Genomic DNA, 20,834 nt, shown 5'->3' on the forward strand with positions numbered 1-20,834 from the left:
TAACCCCCTCCTCCCTTCCTGTCCTGTCTATCCTTTCTGTACAATGTGTACAGAAAGGATTGTACTCCCCAAATTCCAATTCTGCATGCTTATGTCTGTGTGACACCACATCTCTGATATCCCAACATCTGCCTTTGATGTCTTGACTAGCACTTCCAGCTCATCAAATTTATTAACTATATTTCTAGCATTGGTGTACATGCACCTGTTTCTACTCTTAGTTACCCTAACACAGCCCATGTATTTACTTGTTCCACTATGACTCCCAGCAGTCGTGGAAATTCCCCATTGCCTTGCTTTCCACACTGCTGCTCAAATGCATTTCAATAGAAGCAGTGCAAGAATCACTTTCACCTCTGCCAGCAGCTACTGTTAATCTATTAGTCCATGTATCCTCCCAAGCTAGCAGTTTTCCAACCCACTTAACTCTGCTGTGGCGCCTCCGTAGCCAGGTGGGCAGGAGCAGCAGTGCGTAGCACACACTTTTTGATTAGACCGGGGTTCGAGCCCGTGACCATCAAATACGGAGGATGCAGAAAGGTCAGGGAATGACAACCGCATATCCCTGGAGCAATATGGCCTTAGTTGCTAATGCTCCTAAAAACCAAATAACAAACAAACAAACTTAACTCTGTCTGAATAGCATTAGCAAATATTCTTGAACCCTTTCTATTTAAGTGTATCCCATCCCTGTAGAAGCTGTCTCTCCTGTTAACAAGCACAGACAATGCTGAGAAAATTCTATCCCTTGAGCCTCGTACAATCGCTCCAAGGCCGAATTGATTGACAAGGCTCTCATCATATACTGCCTCCTATCATGTCTGGGTTGAATTGCACACTTTCAAATTCAACCAACATCGACCTGTACTTGTAAAGTAACTCCGCCAGTCTTCTACTCTCATCAGTTATTAGACCTATAAGTTATAACACACTCCTACTCTCAATTTTGTTTTTTCGGTGCTTATATTACACCAAAATAACTCAATATTGCACTTGTCACACAAGACCAGAGGTTTAATTTAATTTAACTAAAAGGGAACAGGGATAGTTCCCTGTTCCGTTTGGTTGGCAATACATATATATAATTACAAAAAGTATAAAAATTATATTATCTGAAATGTATGCCTAAGAATAAAACTTACCTTTATTTTCAATACTGATAAATATAATAAACATATTATGAAATGAGTTTACGTTAAAAATATTTTTTATATTCAAACAGATATAAAATATAAATCTCTATTAGTTATGAATTAGCGGTGCTGTAAGCAATAAATAAAACCCAGAACAGTACTGCGCGCAACTGAAACGAATATTTCGCGTATTATAATATGCAGTCGGCAAAATTCCAAAGAAACTATTTATTCTTCTGTCTGTGTACGTTTGTCATGGTAAACCATCGCGACTATATATGGAAGAAAACACTAAATAACAGCTGCATAAGTTCAGTTTCCACATAACATTTACACAAACAAAAAATACACACAACTCTCCATCGCTTACTATATCGTTTTCAAATTATATGAGCGCCTCCTGTGGAGAAGATGTGCATGTGGGTTTGACAATAGAAAGAAACGACTTGATGCGTATTTGTGCCCAGGTAACCGAGGTCACAAGGCTTGTTCTTAACTTTGAATTTTTTTTTTTTTTCTTTTTGTCTATCAGCTGCTCTGACCATAGTGCAGCAATTCTCATGATATGCTTGTTGAGGAGTGCATTACGTCCCGCCTTGTATTTGTGTGCCCACATGCACATGTGAGAATTATTATTATTTTTTTTTTAACATATAATATACAAAACCGGCATGCGCCATATTAAAGTGTATAACAGAGCAGAAAAAAAGATAACAGAACAAAGATTGTACAAAACATAAAAATAATAAATAGTAGAATAATACACTTTGTACAGAGTATAGAGTATTTTCGGGTCTAACGGCACCAGGGATTTACCCCATCTCCACGTATGTTCTTTGTATCGAGGACAGTATGCTGTCAAGGTCAAAGGTTTAAAAGTGTGTGGGTCATGTGTTGTGTAATATATTGTGCCCCTTGTTCATCTGGCTTGTTAGCCGCTGGGCCCCTGATGTAACCTGATGTTTACGTACTCTGCCACGTGGAGGCCAGCCAAGTGTTCCCTTAAAGTTAGCTCTGCCAGGTCCTGTCACCTACTTTCCTGAGATTTCTGTTGCTAGGACATAAAAAAAAAAAAATTCTCCTTTTCTTTTGGGCACAAATGGTACATTATACGCTGTTTAGGGGGGCTATAAGGGACATGCACTGGAAGTGATAAGATTTCCTAATAGGTTGAGCTTGAATTTTGGTGTTTTAAATTTGGACATGTGGGACAGGCACTGTGTAAGGGGAAAGAGATGGGAGGGGAGGCGGAAGATTGGGGGATTGGAAATTGGAAGTAAGGGGTCGATAGGGAAGATGACCCCTGTTGAAATAGTGTGGCATGCCCATGCCCAACCAGAGGAGAAAGAGGGGGAGGAGACAGCAGGCCGTCTCCTTCCCCCCTGCCAGGGAAAGAGGAGTAAAAAGCAGGCTAGGCAGAGTGTCTAGCCGGGGCGCCATATGGCTCTATGGCATCATAAGATGCAATCTTCACCTTTGTGTCAGTCCAGTGGGGGTCCGAGTCAAAGTTGCAATCTCCATCTTTGCGTTAGTCTGGTGGAGGTCCAAGTCCAGAAGTCAGGTCCAGTCCGTCACATTCATCTGTTGTATCTACTTCAGGTGGTTACTAGTTCAGAGTTTTGCAGTCATTTCAGGTAGTCACGTCTGTGTTTTCAAAATCAAAGCTAACAGACAATGACTCTCTAAACTTCTTCCAATCTATATTTTTAGAATTATACCTTGTACAATTATTAAAAGCCAAGGAAGCATTTCCATCACAGGTGTATAATAACTTAAAATCAATGACACTATGATCACTGTTTGTCAGATACATTTTAACATCCCAATCAACAATTTTTCTACTTAAGTTAACTGATGTTATCGTCACATCTATATTAGAGGAACCATGCACATAAAAAAGAAGTCAAGTAGAATGTAAAAGGTTACAAAGTAAGCATAATATAAATATTCTACAACAACTTTAATTCTTTCTTCCTAAATAATCATGTCAACAGGTTGTTTTATGATTTCTGCTTTTTTCAAATTCCCCATTTCAAATGTTGAAAAAGGGGTATCTTGGAAATTTTATTATAATTCCAAAAGAGGTACGTCTGGAAACCTGTAACGTTGTATATGTATCATTCTCTTTGAGGAACGCTGAAGCGAAATGAAGTGCAACAGTTCATCCTCCTCTTCAGATTTTGAAGAAGATTTAGAAAATTCATGCGTTTTTTTTATAGCCGAGAAAACAAGAGTACGCAATGGATACACGACATCAACTGGAAGAGAACAGAAAAAGGCGAATTCCATCATTTACAGCAGGACTTGAAGAAGATGAAAATCGTTTTAGAATGTACTTACGGATGAATAAAGAAGAATTTAATTTTCTATACTGTATATTCGAATTAAGGATGACATTCAAGGGCAAAATACCCAATTTCGAAATTCAATCAGCGCTAAAGAAAAATTAGTTATATGTTAAAGGAAAGTTGAAATACTGCAAGTTTAATTTTGAATATGGACTTACCTATTCTGTCAAATCACGAAACAAAAAATTTTAATGAAATTTAATAACAATGAAAAACTACTTCTCAAACCTGAAAATTTAACTTGTTAGAAATTGTTATGAGTTGTGCACATTGAAACGATCGACTTGTTCGCCCTTTCAATTTGTAATTCTGTTGATCTCTTTTCCTCCTTTGGCAATTTTTGAGCGTCCCTGTGGCTAGACATTTGCGGTGAGTATATTTATTTCATTATAAAACGTCTATGCAATCCACTGTACCGTATCTTTTTAATTTTGTGGTGATCTATAATTGATCTTTATTTAAGATATAAGTTTAGGATATTGGGATATACGTTTAGAGTTATAATTCTGTACTGAAATTGAATCAAAACCATGACTCAGACCAGAGCAGCAAAGCAAAAGGCTTAAGCTAATGGGAGCGCTGTGGCTCAGGGGAGAACTGAGGAGGGCAGTTGCCCTTCGAATCACAGCCTCTTAAAATGCACTGCTTGCTTGAGGTTTGTGGAGCAATCAGGTACGGGACATGATACTGCCAAGGGGAATTGTGTGTGCGCGATGTAAGGAGTGTGAGGAAATCAGGCGACAACTCAGCGTTGTTATGGGCCTATATGAGAGCTTGAAGGAGGGGGTGGATGCCCTTGAAGAATCTAAATTGAGGGGACCCATCAAGCTCTCAGCTGCCTACATCAAAGCCAGATCTTGCACTTGATCATCATGCAACACAGCGGCAACCCCCAAGGCAGAATATGCTGGTTATGTAAAAAGGATAGGTGGAACAGGACCAGGGTATGTCTGCCAGGGGCAAAGGTTGATAATGTTGTAGAGTGGATATCATCTTTTAAGGGTAAAAAAGGTGATATTGTTGTACACGTTGGCACTATTGATATTAAGAGTAGGAAACCGGTGGAATTACTTAACAAGTACAGGTCACTGTTGAAAAAAAGCCATGAATTAGGGTTGAATTTGAAAGTGTCTGCAATTCTGCCCAAACACGATAGGAGGGAGTATATGATGAGAACCTTGTCGATCAAATATTTCATCGATAAGTTTGTGCAAGGCCCAAGGGGTAGAATTTTTCAGCCTAGTCTGTATTTGTTAACAGGAGAGACTGCTTCTACAGGGATCGGATACACTTAAATAGAAAGGGTGCAAGAATATTTGTTGATGCTATATAGTCAGTGTTAGGTGGGTCGGAAAACTTCTAGCTTGGGGGGATACAAGGACTAAAAGATTAACAGTAGCCACTGGCAGAGGTGAAAGTTATTCTTGAACTGCTTCCATTGGAATGAGCAGCAGCTTGCAAAACAAGATGCAGGGTATTTCATAGACTGTTGGGAGTCATTGTGGTACAAGTAAACACATGGATTGTGTAGGGTAACTAAGAATAGGAACAGGTGCATGTATACTTGCGTATACACCAATGCTAGGAGTTTGGTAAATAAATTTGATTTGTGTTGCTCAAAACTTGAAAGGCAGTTATTCTTGGGATATCAGAGACGTGGTGTCACACAGATACAGGGTTATTCAAAATGAAGTCCGGGGTTTCAAACAATTCCTGTACACACATGAGCAGACATAGGAAGAAATAAATATTTCCAGAATGCAAGTATAGTAATGAAGTTTTTTTTCATACCTCATAAATGTTAAATATAAAAGCCTTTAGTGAAATCGCACATTCTGCTTATTCACTTTCCCCGACAAATGGAAGGTCGATTCATCAGAAAAAATCACTCTGTCAGCAAAGTGGCGTTCCACAACGGTAATAGATTTACTTACATGAAACTCCAACACAGTAAAAGCTTTCTCATTACATTCCGAAGCCATGTCGCAACAGCGCAGAATTAGCGTTACAGGCAAACGAACGTCTGCACGCCGGTATGCGTCCAACGCCATCTGGTGGTTAGCCGTGCAGCATACCGAACATCCAGAGCGTGGGAACGAAACTTGAGACATTATGCGTTCTTTAGAGATGGCTACAAATGATTATGACACATGCACTTTCCAAAAAAATATATTCTGAAACGCTGGACTTCATTTTGAATAACCCTGTATAAGGAATGCAGAAATGGAATTTGGGGAGTACAATGTGTACAGGTAGGATAGACAGGATAGGAAGGGAGGAGGGGTTATGCTATTAGTTAAGAAACACATAAAATCCAAGGAAGTGCAGCCAGTCAACTTCGCTGGACAGTGCAGTGTAGAGTCAGTTTGGTGTGACATAAGAATTGAGAGATCAAAATTGAGAGTAGGAGTGTGTTATAGGCCTAATGACTCTGATGAGTATAATAAGAAATTGTACAGGGGAAATAGAGTGAATCAGTAAATCAGAGAATCTTATAATCGGGAATTTTAATTTCACGGAAATTGACTGGAATTTGTGGGTTGCTCACTCCTACACTAGCAAGAATTTTGTGGATTTACTGGATGATTGTTTTCAACATTAGCATGTTCGTGATGCAACTAGAGGGAGTAATACTCTTGATCTGATGATCAGTAGTGATTGTTCATGAATTAAGAATCTGCAGATAAAGGAACCAGTAGGTGGCAGTAATCACAGTGTGCTGAAATGGGATTTACTCAAAGAGGTAACTACCATCACGGGTAAAGGGAAGGGTTTTTGCTTTCGTAAAGTTGACTACGGAGGTCTGAGAAAGTATTTAAATTCTATACAGTGGGACCAACTGATGATGTTATCAACTGGAAATTCAAAATGGGAAGCATTCAAAGAATTAATCTTGGAAGCTACTAGACTTTACATACCAACTAAGAAATATTGTTCAAGGTTTAGGCCTAAATGGATGTTGGATGAATTAATGAAGCTCCTGGCAGTGAAGAAGAATGTATGGGATACATATAAATTAATGGGTGATATTGAAGCCTATGACAGATATAAGCTTGTCTGTAACAAAGTCACAAAGGAGATTAGCCAGGCAATGTCAGATTATGGGAAATCTTTCAAAAAGGATGCAAATAAAAACAGCAAAGAGTTCTTTACTTATGTAAACTCTAGAAGGAAATGGATGAATCAGATTGGTCCACTGGATATTGATGGTTCAACTGTTGATGATCCTGCTCAGGTGGCTAACAAACTAAATGAGATTCGGCATCAATATTCACACATGAGGAGTTATACATGGAGAGGAATTCCAGAGGTGAATTAATCTCTGGCAGTGAGATAGATGATTTTGTAATAACTGAGAGGAAAATGGAGGAGAAATTGTTGAAGATTAACATAAAAAAGGCACCCGGGGTAAATGGGATCTATCCAGTTATATTAAAGGAGGCAGCAAAGGAAGTAAGCAAACCCTTAGCCATAATTATGAGAGCTTCCTTTAACTCATGGGAGGTACCTATGGACTGGAGATGTACAAATGTGACACCAATTCACAAAGGAGGATCAAAGGCCGACACAAGTAATTATAGACCTGTTAGTTTAACTTCTGTTCCAAGAAAATTAATGGAAGCACTAGTTAAAGAAGCACAGCAGGAACATCTAGACAAGACTTCAGTTATAGCTAGGACACAGCATGGTTTTGTTAAGGGATCGTCTTGCCTGACCAATTCGATTGGATACTATGATGTGGTCACAAAGGAACTGGATGCAGGGAATAACTTTGATATTATATATTTGGATCTTAGAAAGGCTTTTTTATACTGTTGCACATAGACGCTGCTGCACAAATTGGAGCAGTGTGACATTGTAGGCAAATTGGTGCTATGGATAAAGGTATGGTTGAGTGGGGGAAGATAGAGAGTGGTAATCAATGGACACTGCTCATAGTGAACTAAGGTTATTAGTGCAGTCCCTCAGGGGTCAGTGTTCGGCGCATTGTTGTTTTCTGTATTTATAAATGATATTGATGATGGTATATCAAGCTTAATTAGCATTAGCATTAGTAGAGGCATATGATGCAAGAAAGCAAGCTTATGCAGCATCAGCCAAAAAAAAAAAAAAAAAAACTTCCACTTTACCCCTCCGTTCGTTCGAAATACATATCCAGCTGAGCCTTAAATTTATTTAGGCTATCAACTTCCGCACATCTATTCTACATCTATCTTTCCTCAATTCGAATTTATGCCCTCTCAAGTGATTATTCTGAGCAAGAGGAAGAATGCCATCAGCATTGAGCGTGCTCAAACCATTAAAGGCTTTATACACCTCTATCAGATCACTTTGCCGGTGCTTAGTCCCCAGACTCGTAAGAGCAACACTTTGTTCCATTCACTAATCATGTTACCCTTCTCTGAACTCGTTCCAGCAGCTCTACATCCTTCTTGAAATGAGGCCTCCAGACCTGTATGCAGTACTCAAGGTGTGGCCTGACCATGGCCTTATACAAAGAATAATCACCTCCTTATCGCTTCTAGAAAAATTCAAGTATATCATTGACAAGATACCACGAGATACTCTTGCAACCCGGCTGCACTGCTCAGAGAACTTCATATCTGCCTGCACAATTACTCCCAGGTTCATTTCATTCTCTACCACTGTCAGTGTAGTACTATAGAGTTGATACGTTGCTCTGGAGTTGTTGTTTCACATATGTACTACTTTATATTTGTCAATGTTAAACTTCATTTTTCACCCCTCAGCCCATCTGCTCAACCTTTTCAGATTCTGTTGCAGCAGCATAGCGTCAGTAGTGTCCTTAACAACCCTGCCAACCTTTGTATCGTCTGGAAACTTGGACATTAAGCTTGACGTACCATCGTCAATATTATTTATAAATACAGAAAACAATAATGGACCCAACACTGAACCCTGAGGGACTCCACTAATAACATTAGTCCACGACGAGCAGTGTCCATTGATTACCACTCTCTGTCTTCTCCCCCTCAACCACCCCTCTATCCATAGCAGCAATTTGTCTCCAATGCCCCACTGCTCCAATTTGTGCAGTAGTCTTCCATGTGCAACAGTATCAAAAGCCTTTCTAAGATCCAAGTTTATAATATCAAAGTTATTCCCTGCATCCAGCTCTTTTGTGACTGCATCACCCTTTGATCCTCCTTTTTATCCAAGTTTGCAGACGATGCAAAGGTTGGCAGGGTTTTTAAGGAAACTAATGGCAGTACGCTGCTGCAACAGGATCTAGAAAAATTCAGCAGATGGGTTGAGAGGGGTGGCAATGAAGTTTATCATTGACAAATGTAAAGTACTACACATGGGAAACAGTAACCTCAGAGTAACATTTCAACTGTGTGGTACTACACTGACAGTGGTAGAGAATGAAAAGGACCTGGGGGTAATTGTGCAGGCAGATATAAAGTTTTCTGAGCAGTGCAGACCGTCTGCAAGAGTAGCTCATGGTGTCTTTTCAATGATATACATGAATTTTTCTAGCAGGGATAAGGAGGTGATTATCCCCTTGTATAAGGCAATGCTCAGGCCACACCTTGAGTACTGTATACAGATCTGGAGGCTTCATTTTAAGGATGTAGAGCTGTTGGAGCGAGTACAGAGAAGGACAACAAGATTAGTGTATGGAACGGAGGGGTGCTCTTACGAAGAAATGTTTAAGTTTTGAACATTACAGTGTCTGGAGACCAGGCACCTGCGAGGTGATCTGATTGAGGTGTATAAAGCCTTGAATGGTTTGAGCATGCACAATGCTGACGGAATTCTTCCTCTTGCTCAGAATAATCACCTGAGAGAAAATAAATTCAAATTGAGGAAAGACAGATATAGAATAGATGTGCGGAAATTTGCCTTTAGCCAGCGGGTGGTTGGTTGGTGGAACAGACTTCCATCCCTTGTTGTGTAAGTTGATAGCCTAAATAAATTTAAGGCTGAGCTGGATAGGTATTTGGAACGAATGGAGGGGTGAAATGGGAACGGTTTTTTTTTTCTTTTGGCTGATGCTGCATAAACTTGCTTTCTTGTATCATATGCCTCTACGAATGCTAATAAAGAAAAAAAAATATTATATAGGGTGTCTCAAAAATATTTGTACAAACGTTTAGGGGAGGTAGGTAAGATCTAAAGGAATATGAATCGCATAGGAACCCATAACGGGCAACGTCACCGTACGTCGGTACACGGCGCTGTTCATCAGTTCGCGAGAGGGAAAATTTCTGGTTTACTCATTCAAGCAGTAGTCGCTGCACGAATAGCATGCATCGGTATACGAACTGTGAGCTGGCAGACATGCACCTAGTGTATGGATTAGCAGAGGGCAATGGATGAGCCGCTCAACGAATTTATGGAGAACGCTTCCCAGACATACCGGACCACCATTTGTTTGCATTTGGTATTTGGTATGTGGAGGGTGTTGTGGCTCCTGGGATTTCTCCCATCTGCGCGGTGTTCTCTGTATCGAGTGACAGTACTCTGTCAAGCCAGAGATTTAAAGTATGTGGATCGTGTATAGTGTAGTCTGTTGTGCCCATTGTTCATCTGGCTTATTGGCCATCGGGCCCTGATGGCCAATAAGCCAGATGTCGGGTCCTGATGGACCCGACGTTGCCCATACCGCGCCACGTGGAGGCTAGACAGGTGTTACCAATAAGGAATCAGTACTCTGGCAGGTCCTGCCACCTACTTTCCTCAGATTTCAATGGCTAGGATCTATATAAAAAAAAAAAAAAAAAAAAAAAAGAGACATTGCTTTAATCGCTGTTGGTGCTTTGTTTGGTCATAGAGATTTGCCTTAAGAGCGCGAATGGATTGTACAGTGGATGAGTTTTATTTTTTTGGCCGAAAAGGGTCGGGCAAGCAATTTTGGTGTAGTTACAATTTTGACATGTGGGGCTGTGCGCTGTGAAGGTAGACAGATTTGGGTGGGGAGAAGGAAGGCTGGAAGGTAGAAAAAGAAAAAAGGGACCGATAGAGGAGGTGGCCACGAAATGGTCAGTGGGCATGCCCATGCCACACCAGAGGGAAAGTGAGTTTTGCAGGGAGAGGGGGAGGCAGGGGTGTCCCCTCACTGGGAAAAGCAGAGAAAGCAGGCCCGGAAAGGTGTCGGATCTGGGTCGCCATTGTTTCATGGTGGTGGGACTGCTCTTTGCCTCGCGAAGAGATTTTGAGCGAAAAGCGTGAAAGCCTTATATAGTTTTCTTCTTCCTGCAGCACTACATCCTCCTGATTTCTAAGGATGGAGCGTAGTTTGGTAAACAGCAGGCCACGGAGGTCTTCATATATATTACATTCATAGAGCAGGTGCTCCCAAGTTTCTTCTTGTCCGCATCTACACCGCGCTATGTTCGAGATTCCAAAATCGTGTAGCTTCTTCCTGAAGGAGCCATGCACTGTCAGCAGGTAAGTGGTATGAAGTCCAGGAGAGTACCAGGTCGGGGAAATAGGGTAAACACGTCGAATGTCTGGCATGAAGTTTCTAGTTATGCGGCCTTTAGTGGAGTCATTCCATCGATTCTGCCACACTGTTCTCATGTGGTCTGTAAGACGTCTTTTTTCCTGTGGGGTCAGAGTTGGGTCCGTAGTGTGTCCCAAATGTGTGATTACCCTTCCTTTGGCGTGTTGGTGCAGCAGCCCACAGCCGACAATCTCTAAGCCCAGAGGGAGACATCCCGCAAGGACCTGGAGAGCGTGGGTACTCACCGTGCAGCATGCTCTGGTTGTTGTGAGGAGAATTATTCGATGGATGGTTTCCATTTTCCTTCTGTTAACAGCAGTGCTTGCCTTAGCGTACCAAGCTCCCGCTGCATAAGCCAGTGCCGGGATGAAGAATGCCTTGCAGAGGATGGCGAGAGCCCTCTTCTTCAGACCCCAGTCTCTGCGTGTAACTCTAGCGAATAGGCCGGAATATTTCCTGAATTTTACTCTGAGGTAACTAAGATGCGGTGTGAAGTTAATGTGTCTATCGAGGATAACGCCAAGATACTTGACTTCTGTTTGGAGTTTAATGGTTGTTCCATTTATCTTGATCTGGGGAGGCCTCCTGGGATCAAGGGAGCCCTTGAGGAGTATTGAATGTGTTTTTTCCGGTGAGATGTTCAGTAGGGTTCCCATTTGCCTATCCTTGTAGAACAGAAATGGCCTGATTTGCATGGGTCTCCAGCTGTGTCCTGCTATTAGCCTGCAGCATCAGTATAAGATCATCGGCGTATGCCTGCGTTCTTATATTAGGGATTTCCATATTGAGGAACTCATCCAGCACAAGAGTCCACAGAAGGGGCCCCAGAACTGATCCCTGGGGGCAGCCTCTGTGGACCTGCCTGGAGAGAGTGGCAAAGGGAGCAGTCACTGTAATTCTTCTGTCATCTAAGTATGATCTAAGGCAGCAGAAAAGGTTGCCTGGAATTTGGGCGCGCCGAAGTCTGGCCAGGATTCCGGACCACCAAAGAGAATCAAAAGCGCCAGCAAAGTCTATTGATATGAGGAGAAAATACTTCACGTCGCAGTTTTTTGCTGCCTCAATTATGTTTTCCAAAACGTCTGCCACTGAGCGTCCTCTTCTGAAGTCGAACTGGTTCGGCGACATCATGTTCGCTTCCTGGAAGTGAGTCTCTAATCTATGGTATAGAAGCCGCTCAAAACGTTTGCTCAAGGTAGAAAGCAAAGCTATGGGTCTGTACGATGTTGGCTTATCCTGGGGTTTGGTTGGATTCTTAAGTATAAGTCTTATTCTTGCTGTTTTCCACTTATTAGGGTAATAGCCTTCTGAAAGACAGCGATTGAAGAGATTTAGAATGATATCTGGTATCTTCTCTAATGCCTTTTTGAGCATCTCTGGTTCACTCATGTCGTCACCAGGGGCTTTCCTGTTTTTAATGTTTGCTGCTGCTATGCTCAGCTCCATGATTGTAAATGGGGGCCCAACTGCCGTGGTACAATAAGAGGAGTTTTCTTCATAGAGTTTTCTCTGTTCCTCAATCTGAAAAAGGACGACAGACCTTTATGTTTTTGCCGAGAATTAATATAATTGATGTTAAAAGAAAGTTGTGGCAACAGTTTGGTCTTTGTTCTACGTTTTTGTTAACTGGACATGGATTGGCATTGAGACTCTTTCAGCTCGGACAGAAAGAAAATGGGTTGTGTAAATGTGGAGAGCTTGAAACATCTGAGCATGTTATGCTTGACTGCAATTATTATGTTGACTTGAGAATGGAATTGGAACTATCAATTGGCTATCTGGAGAAAGGGAGACTCCATGTTATGTTCACTGATAAAAGGTTATTTACTTATTTAATAAGTACATTTCGGAAGTCTTTAAAAGAAGATTTAGATTGCTGGGTAGTAGTGGCACGCCTCCAAGTGGCAGGGATGTCAACTCATCCAATTAGGATCAATGGATAGAAAATCAAAGTTGATTCTCCTTGCATGAGGCTAAGTGGCCAGATAGGAATTGTTTATTGTTCGGTTATTATTTATTTATTTATTAACAAAATTGAATTCTAAAAGTTAGGAAAAATCCCATTTTCTGACATTACCGCGGATAGGCTACGGCCTCGGTAGCGGATTCGGCGAATGGAGGTTAAAATGGTGATGTTCCTCAGTCTGGGGTTCAGTTTGAGGTAGGAAGATGTGGTCTAATATGTTGTCAATTGATGATTTCCAGGTTCTGGTATAACTTCCCGGTGCAGTTTCGGTGGCTGTAACCACTTCCCCTCTTGGGAGCTTGTTAGCGACAACTCTATAAACAATTCCCCATGGGTCAGCATTGCCATTTGCACTGACCAGAGTTTCCCATGTTTCTTTTTTCTTCTGCTTAATCTTGGCCGTGTAGTTATTTCTTGCCTCGCCATACCTCTGCCTTAACTCATCCACCTCCGCCTGTGGCCAGGTTCTGCGTGCTCGTTGGAATGCTTTTCGGGCTCTGTTTGCTCTGTGTCTGAGGTCAGTTAGTTCTGGTGATCACCAGGGAACAGCTCTGGGGGCCGGGTGTTTCTTTTTTATGGCTATGTCCGCTGCGTCCGTGATTAATTTTGTCACCTGCTGCTGGAGGTAATTTAAGTTTTGGCCTTCAGTACGGATGTTTTCTGCTCCCATCATCAACGTCCGTTCGAAGAGATCCCAGTCGGCTTTGGGAATGGCATACCTTGGCGAGAGAAATCTGACGATCTGTCTTGGAATTAGGGTTCGGTGCAGACTGAGGGTTATAACCCTATGATCAGATGTGGTCCAATAGTCCTGTACCTCCCAGGGGGTGAGGTGTCCTGCTATTGTGCGGCTTGCTAGGGTAAGGTCTTCCCACATTGTACTTGAAAACGCAGGAAGTTGATTTGGTAGGTTCAGGATAGTAAAGTTACTGCTTGCTATGCACCCCTCCAGTCGCTGTCCATTGTGTTTACCTCTCCTATCTGGCGTCTCACTATGCCAGGCCGGGGACCTGCAATTTGCATCCATTCCAATAATAATTTTGGCACTCGGAAGCTGACGCTGTAGGGTTTGCAGATACGTTGTGATGGGAAGAATGTCCTCTCCCGGTCTGGCGTATCCCGAAGAGACGTAAAATTCCCCCAGTGATGAGGCAATTGTGGGCACATACTGCCCAGTTTGTGCAAAGGTCGGTTATTTTTGTAACCGTGAGGTCTGGGTTACAAACCACGACAGCCGCCCAAGGAGTGTCTCCTTCTACTTGGACAATCTTGAACTTTAGAGGGTAACCTCTTACTCCTTTATTATGTGTATACGGCTCCTGGAGTATGAGCATGTCCAGGTTTTTTTCATTACATTTCTTAACTAGCTGAGCAGCAACTGCCTTAGAACGTTGTGCATTATGTTGTGCAATTTTTATCCCGAAGTGATTGTATTGTTTTGGATTACTCCCCATAATTTATCCGTAGCTGTTGTGTACTCTTTGCTTTATTGTATGTTGGGCAGGCGCTATCTCTTATAGAGTGGTCATGTGGCAGCTTCAGGGACTTGCAGTTGATGCAGACATGGGCTTCAGCTTTGTTTGGACAGTCTTTATATTCGTGGCCATCTTTGGCACAGTGGCCACATGTAGAGTGCGTTTGCCTGCAGGTGTGTGTGTGTGTGTGTGTGTGTCGTGTGGCCAAAACGACAACATCTGAAGCATTTGGGGCCAGCCACATACTCCCTGTAGCGGTGACTGCCCCAATTAACATATACCCTTTTCTGTTGCTTTATGGATTTCCAGGCAACTGTGGACAATTCCAGAACCCAGTTGACAGCACCCCCAGTCCTGGCCCTGGTCTAGAACCTCGGTGTGATGTGCTGCTCTGGCGTTCCGTCCCGTTGCAATTCATTGAGATTTTTCCTGTAGATTTCTTGGACTAACTCTTCATGGTGATATCATTATCTAGGTCATGTATCTTTATGCAGAGCCCTTTTTCCCTAGGCGGTTCGGCAAGCAGCCCCAGCGAGGATATTTTGGAGTTTTTTTAGTATTCCCTGTATGTCTTGTTCCGTTTCAGTTTGAATGATCACGCCAACATTTCTCGTTTTCCTGATGGATCTTATTTTTGTGTGTTTAAAGTCGTCCTTCAGATTGTCCATGACGGTCTGTTTAACTGCTTCACTGGACTTGTGTGCTTCCGGTGCTGCTGGTTTCAAAACTACCAGGTGGGGTCTGGTTAGCAGGGTTTTCTTCTGCCCCGTTTTAGGGCATCCTGTGTCCGTATTCACACTTGTGATATTTATGTTGTTCCTCAGCGCCTGTGAGTATGTGGGAACGCGCTGTGGCATTTGGTTCGTTCCACTGATTTGGAGGACGTCTAGCTTAGCTTGCGCAATCTCCTTTTCAAGTTGCGTCTGGACTAATATAGTCTCCATCTTCATCCAGATGGAGACTATCTCTGCCCTAAGGACCGCTGAAACCCTGTTTGTTTGTTCCTTGAATAAGCTCTCTAGTGCCGTTCGCAGGGCAAGGGACTGTTCCAGGGCCGTGCCCGGCGGTAGTGTCGGGTAACGAGGTGCCCTGCGATTTGTCCGGGGGTTTCTCCCCGATGTTTTCTGCCTGTATCACAGGTTGTTCAGCAGGATCCTTATTCCCGCTTTTAGAGCGAGTCACTCTTTCCATATTTGGTGTCACATATTTTTTGTGTTTTCCTTTGGCTGTAGTGGAGCCAGATTGTGCGAAGTCAATGTCTTCACTTTCTATAATTTCAAAGTTTTCGTTGTTTGCCATCTGTGGCTGCGATGCTCTTGATTTTCCTGCCTTGTCATCCGTTTCCATAAGGTGCCAATAACTATAAGGATGAGGAAACTAGAAAAAGAAGAGTAATAGATTAGTGGAAGAAAGAATGTTAATATTCTAGAGGTTATGATGAATTAAGTAAATTATGGGCTGAATTGCCAAGCCAGTATAAATTTAGTGGGGGCACTGTAAAATAAAATTAGTACAACAAAATATTAATAAAATGCAAATAAAAATGAAAATAAAAATAAAATGAAAATGGTAATAAAAGTGAAAATAAAAATAATGAAAATAAAAATAAAATTAAAATGAAAATGGTAATAAAAGTGAAAATAAAAAACAAAGAAATGGTAAGGCTGTCATCAGATATGGGGGGGAAACAATTTAAGTAAAAGGTCTAATATAATGCAAAAATTGCTTGATCTGATGTCAGCAGAAATAAATATTGATACATGATCAGGTATTTCATCAGGGGACTACACTTGACCATGTTTCAGGAACAGCGTTTCTATACGTGTCCATACTAGTAGAAAAAAAAAAAATTAAGGCCAAAAAGGAATGAAATGAAATTAGCACGTTTTTAATATACGTGGTATCTAAAAAATATTAGTACAAACGTTTAGGGGAGGTAGGTAACATCCAAAGGAATGCGAATCGCATAGGAACCCATAACCGGAAAAGTCACGGGAAAGTAGTAGCAGAGGCACAAGTAGCAGAAATGACACAAGACAGTAATTAGTGGCAAACATTTATTTGACATAATATTAACAATGGAGTACGAGATGGATGCATTTCATGATGTTACAACAGATGCTCGAAGGTTCCACCATGAGACGCGATGCATGCGTGACACCGACGCAGCATGGATTGGCGGACACGGTCGAACACACCTGGACACACCTGACAGTAGCAGTAGCGCAGACGAGTCTCGCCACGAGATCCATTTCCGTCTCCACAGGCGATTCATACACGACAGATTTGAGGGCCCCCACAGAAAGAAATCAAGGCTCGATAAATCAGATGAGCGTGGGGGCCAGGTCCACCACGGCCAATCCATCGACTCCCAAAACGCCTGTTCAAATGGTCACGAACACACCTTCCATAATGGGCAGGTGCCCCGTCATGTTGAAACCAAATGTTGAGTCTCACATTTGCTGGAACCCTGATAGAAATTGTTCAAGAAAGATCCGATATTTAGCGGAGTTCATGCGGGATGGTAACAGGTATGGGCCGACTAAGCAGTCACCGATCTACCTGCCCACACATTTATTGCGAAGTGATGTTGTGCCGCATGGGGGCGCACACCGTGTGGGTTGCGAGAGCCCGCACATGAGCATTGTGCTGATTGAATAAGCCTTCTCGAGTGAAATAAGCCTCATCCGTGACCATTTCTTGGAGAAACCACTGCACAAAAGCCACACGTGCAGGATGATCTTGGGGGAGCAGTAACTGAACTCTTTGGAGATGAATGGGGTGTAAGGAATCGTCGTGCCAGACACGCTGTACACTGCAACGAGACACTCCTAAGGCAGAGGCAACGGAACGTGTGCTGGTAGTAGGATTATTCTGGACGGCATTCAACATACTTTTTTCCATGGCGGGAGTTCGCGTCGAAGCTGGTTTGCCCGCACTACTCCTGTTACCTCTAAATGATCCATAATCGCACAAATTTTGATGCGCACGCGCAAACAAACGGTGCTCCGGTACATGTCTGTATGGGAAGCGTTCTCCATAAATTCGTTGAGCGGCTCGTCCATTGCCCTCTGCTAATGCATACACTAGATGCATGTCTGCCAGCTCACGTCGCTAGTGTCGTTGTTAGTACGGTTGACGTTTTAGTATGCTGCACTTCATTTAATATCCTAATGTATTCATTGTGCTTTATTTAATTCAGTTGTTGTCGAGAAATTGTCAGTAAGTGATTCCCTAACTGGCTATAAATTTTAATAGTTTTGTAAACTGTTAATATTAGTTTATTACCGTAGTAATATTGTTAGGCCTAACTCAGGAATCGCTGACTGTCTCGTTTAACCCTAGTTAGTTGTTGGCGCATCGGCTTCTGTGGCTATAATACACCTCCCAAGGTTTTTGCAGTACTCTGATCCAAGCCCGAGGCGGGATTTCATCCCACGACCTTTGGGTTTCTAGGCAGGCACTTTACCCACCTGGCTAGCACAATCGGCTATTTAAACTAGGCCGCTGAATACCCTGACCAGTGTAATCACGCGAATAGTGAGCTCCGTGGAAAAAGTTATTTTTATTGTGAAAAACATCGAATTTCTGATTGCAAATGGTGTTGGAAGAAGAGGAAATTGGACTGGATATACAGGTGACCTTTTGTGACTTTTCGTTAACTATTTTTAGAGATATGAACGTTTTTAAGAAATTTTCCTATGTAAACCAGTACAGCAATATGCTGGCAGCATATGTTTAGAATAATCGTTTTGATTAGAGCGGACCAAACTTTGGAAACCTTAAAAACCTATAAAATGATCTCTCTTTCCCCTATGTGCGTGCAGCAGGTATTGTTCACCAGCATATTACAGCCACAAACTGATAAAAAGATTGACAACTTCGATAATCCGCACATCCGATTAGCCGGAACCTTTGCTGATATGGATAGCAAAAATCACAAACTGAAAGAAACTTAGCCAAAGGGGCAGGACGACGAGATAATCCCCCTAGAACAACAGGAGGACACAGAAGACGCCTGTCCAGGAACCCCCCAAACACAAAGCAAGCGTAAAAACAAAAAGTTGTTAACAGCGAAAATAGAGCGGGGAACACGTTCCCAAACTGAGAATAATGACACTCAGGAAAATGTCAATGCGAACAAAGAAACAAACAACGAAAAGCAGCAGGAAACTCCCCCCCATGGATCCCTCCCTACCGGTGGGCACTGTCTATGAAAAGTCACTGGCACTCAAAACAGCACTGGAATCAATATTTAAAGAACCGAATAACAGGATAACCACCCTTGTGAGGTCGCAAATCGTCACAATCTTTAACAAAATGGAGACTATCCTTTTCAAGACATATGTTGAAAATGAAAAGGTCACCGCGAGGCTGTGGGGCAAATAAAATGCAACAGCGTGCTCCCACATATGCTGAAATTCTGAGGAGTAACAAAAATCAGGGAAAACAAACTCAGCACGGGCCCCCAAAAAGGAAGCAACCTCTCTTGATGACACCCAACTTGGTTGTGCTTAGACCTGTGGCCACAGATGGCCCCCAGGAAAAGAGAACTAGTGAAGAAATAAAGACAACTGTGATGAAGGAACTAAAGGATGACCTCAAAGCTACTAAGATAAAGTCCATCCGGAAAACGAGGAATGTAGGACTCGTTATTGAAACGGAGGGAAACGAAGACATACAGACGATAATGGATAACCCAAAAATTGCCACCTTGGGTTTGACTGCAGAATTGCCAAAAAAGAGAGGACCTGTATTCATTGTCTTTGACATTGACAAAGACCTAACCCTGGAACAGTTAGCCACAGAGATCATAAACAGAAATCTGAGACCGACCCCCTAGCAACTACAGGAACAGCGAACTCTGGTGCAGCCCAGGTACTCCACCAGATCTAGGGCAGGACCAAACAGAAACTGGGTTCTAGAGCTGGCCCCGACTGTCTGGCAGCAACTAAAGAATCAAGAGAGAATCTACATTGAATGGGGATCCCACCGATTCTGGGAGCATGTGGCAGTCCCGAAATGCTTCCAGTGTTGTAAATACGGCCACACAACCCATACGTGTACACAAACGGAATCAATCTGCAGTCACTGCTCTGGCAGGGGACACGAATATAAAACATGTCCAAACAAGGAGCACGTCCAATCTGTACAAACTGCAAGGCAGGGAAAATGGACCATTCGCATTCTATCAGAGACCCGAACTGTTCAGTTTATCTTAAAGTAAAAGGGTTATACCAGTCACGAATCGATTATGGAGAGACGCCCTAAAGAGTACAACAGATCCAAAATTGCAATAATACAGCATAACGCGCAGAGAGCTAGAGCAGTGGCCCAGCAACTTAGGGTCGTAGCGGACGAGGAAGCAGCTGACGTCCTACTACTACAGGAACCATATACCCACTCAAAACGAGTGTGCGGATATCCGGCTGCATACAAATTAGTCCATGACGAGAGTGACACCCCTTGGGCTGCGGTTGTGGTCCGCAATCCCAATTATACTGTGACTAAAGTAACACAGCTTTGTGCACCCTGGGCGGCGTGTGCCCACATCTTAACGCCATTGGGCCAAATCTATGCTGTTGCCCTTTACAGCAGGCCGGGCGAGGACATCACACCCATCACCAGGTACTTGCAGGCCTTGACCGACATGCTCCCTGATCAAAGGATCATAATTGGGGCAGATGTAAACTGCCGTTCACCAGCCTGGCACAGTCTGACCCCACACAGGAGAGGTACCAGAAATGGACAGATTTTAGAGGACTTTCTCTCGAACTCTCGGTTCACTATCCTGAACAGACCACACCAGATGCCTACATTTTGTAATACCCTGTGGGAGGCGACTATTGATGTCACGTTGTCCACGGGAAACCTTGCAGGTTATGTTGATGAGTGGATAGTCAGAGACTCGTGGACGACTTCCGACCACAGGGTGATTACCTGCCAAATCAGAAGATCATTAAACAGGCTACTGATACCTAAACAAACACTAAATCGCTTCGCCAGCCGCTGGGCGAACCGGGAAAGGTTCAGAGAGGTCTTAATGCCTGCTGCGGACCAACACATGGAAACAACAAACCAGAATGGGGACCCAGACGAGAATCAAAAGAGGGTAACGGAAATAATACTTGCGGCGAGTGAAGCATCAATGAAGAGGAGAAATCCCAAACCGGGAGCAGTCCCGTGGTGGACTCACGAGATCCAGCAACTCAGAAGGGAGACCATGAGAAGAAGAAAATTCTTTCAACGGGCAAGACGCACATGGCCTGCTGCTGAGGTACAGATACTAAAGGAGCGCTATAGAGAAGCAAGAAACAGATATACGGATGCGATAAACAAGAGCAAACAAAGAGCCTGGGAAAACTTGGCAGCATAACAGGAAATAATGAGCCATGGGGGGTAGTCTATAGGATAATCACAAACAAACTCCCCAGGGGGGAA

General features: G+C 42.8%; 1 protein-coding gene across 2 annotated transcripts in view; it reads right to left on the bottom strand.

The window, feature by feature from the left end:
• The window catches only part of Snup (snurportin-1), a 285,875-nt gene that overhangs the window by 174,547 nt on the left and 90,494 nt on the right, over positions 1 to 20,834 (bottom strand). The window contains exon 1 of one of the 2 annotated variants that reach the window (XM_090377224.1): positions 1,504 to 1,601. The exons of the other annotated variant lie outside the window; for it this stretch is intronic. The gene's annotated coding sequence lies outside the window, so the exon portion shown is untranslated. Of the gene's footprint in view, positions 1 to 1,503; positions 1,602 to 20,834 lie in introns of those variants that run through there. 2 annotated transcript variants of the gene reach the window in all.

The sequence above is a fragment of the Mastigoproctus giganteus genome, chromosome 7 (genome assembly GCF_048544385.1).
Source record: "Mastigoproctus giganteus isolate SK-2022 chromosome 7, ASM4854438v1, whole genome shotgun sequence".
Taxonomy (NCBI): domain Eukaryota; kingdom Metazoa; phylum Arthropoda; class Arachnida; order Uropygi; family Thelyphonidae; genus Mastigoproctus; species Mastigoproctus giganteus.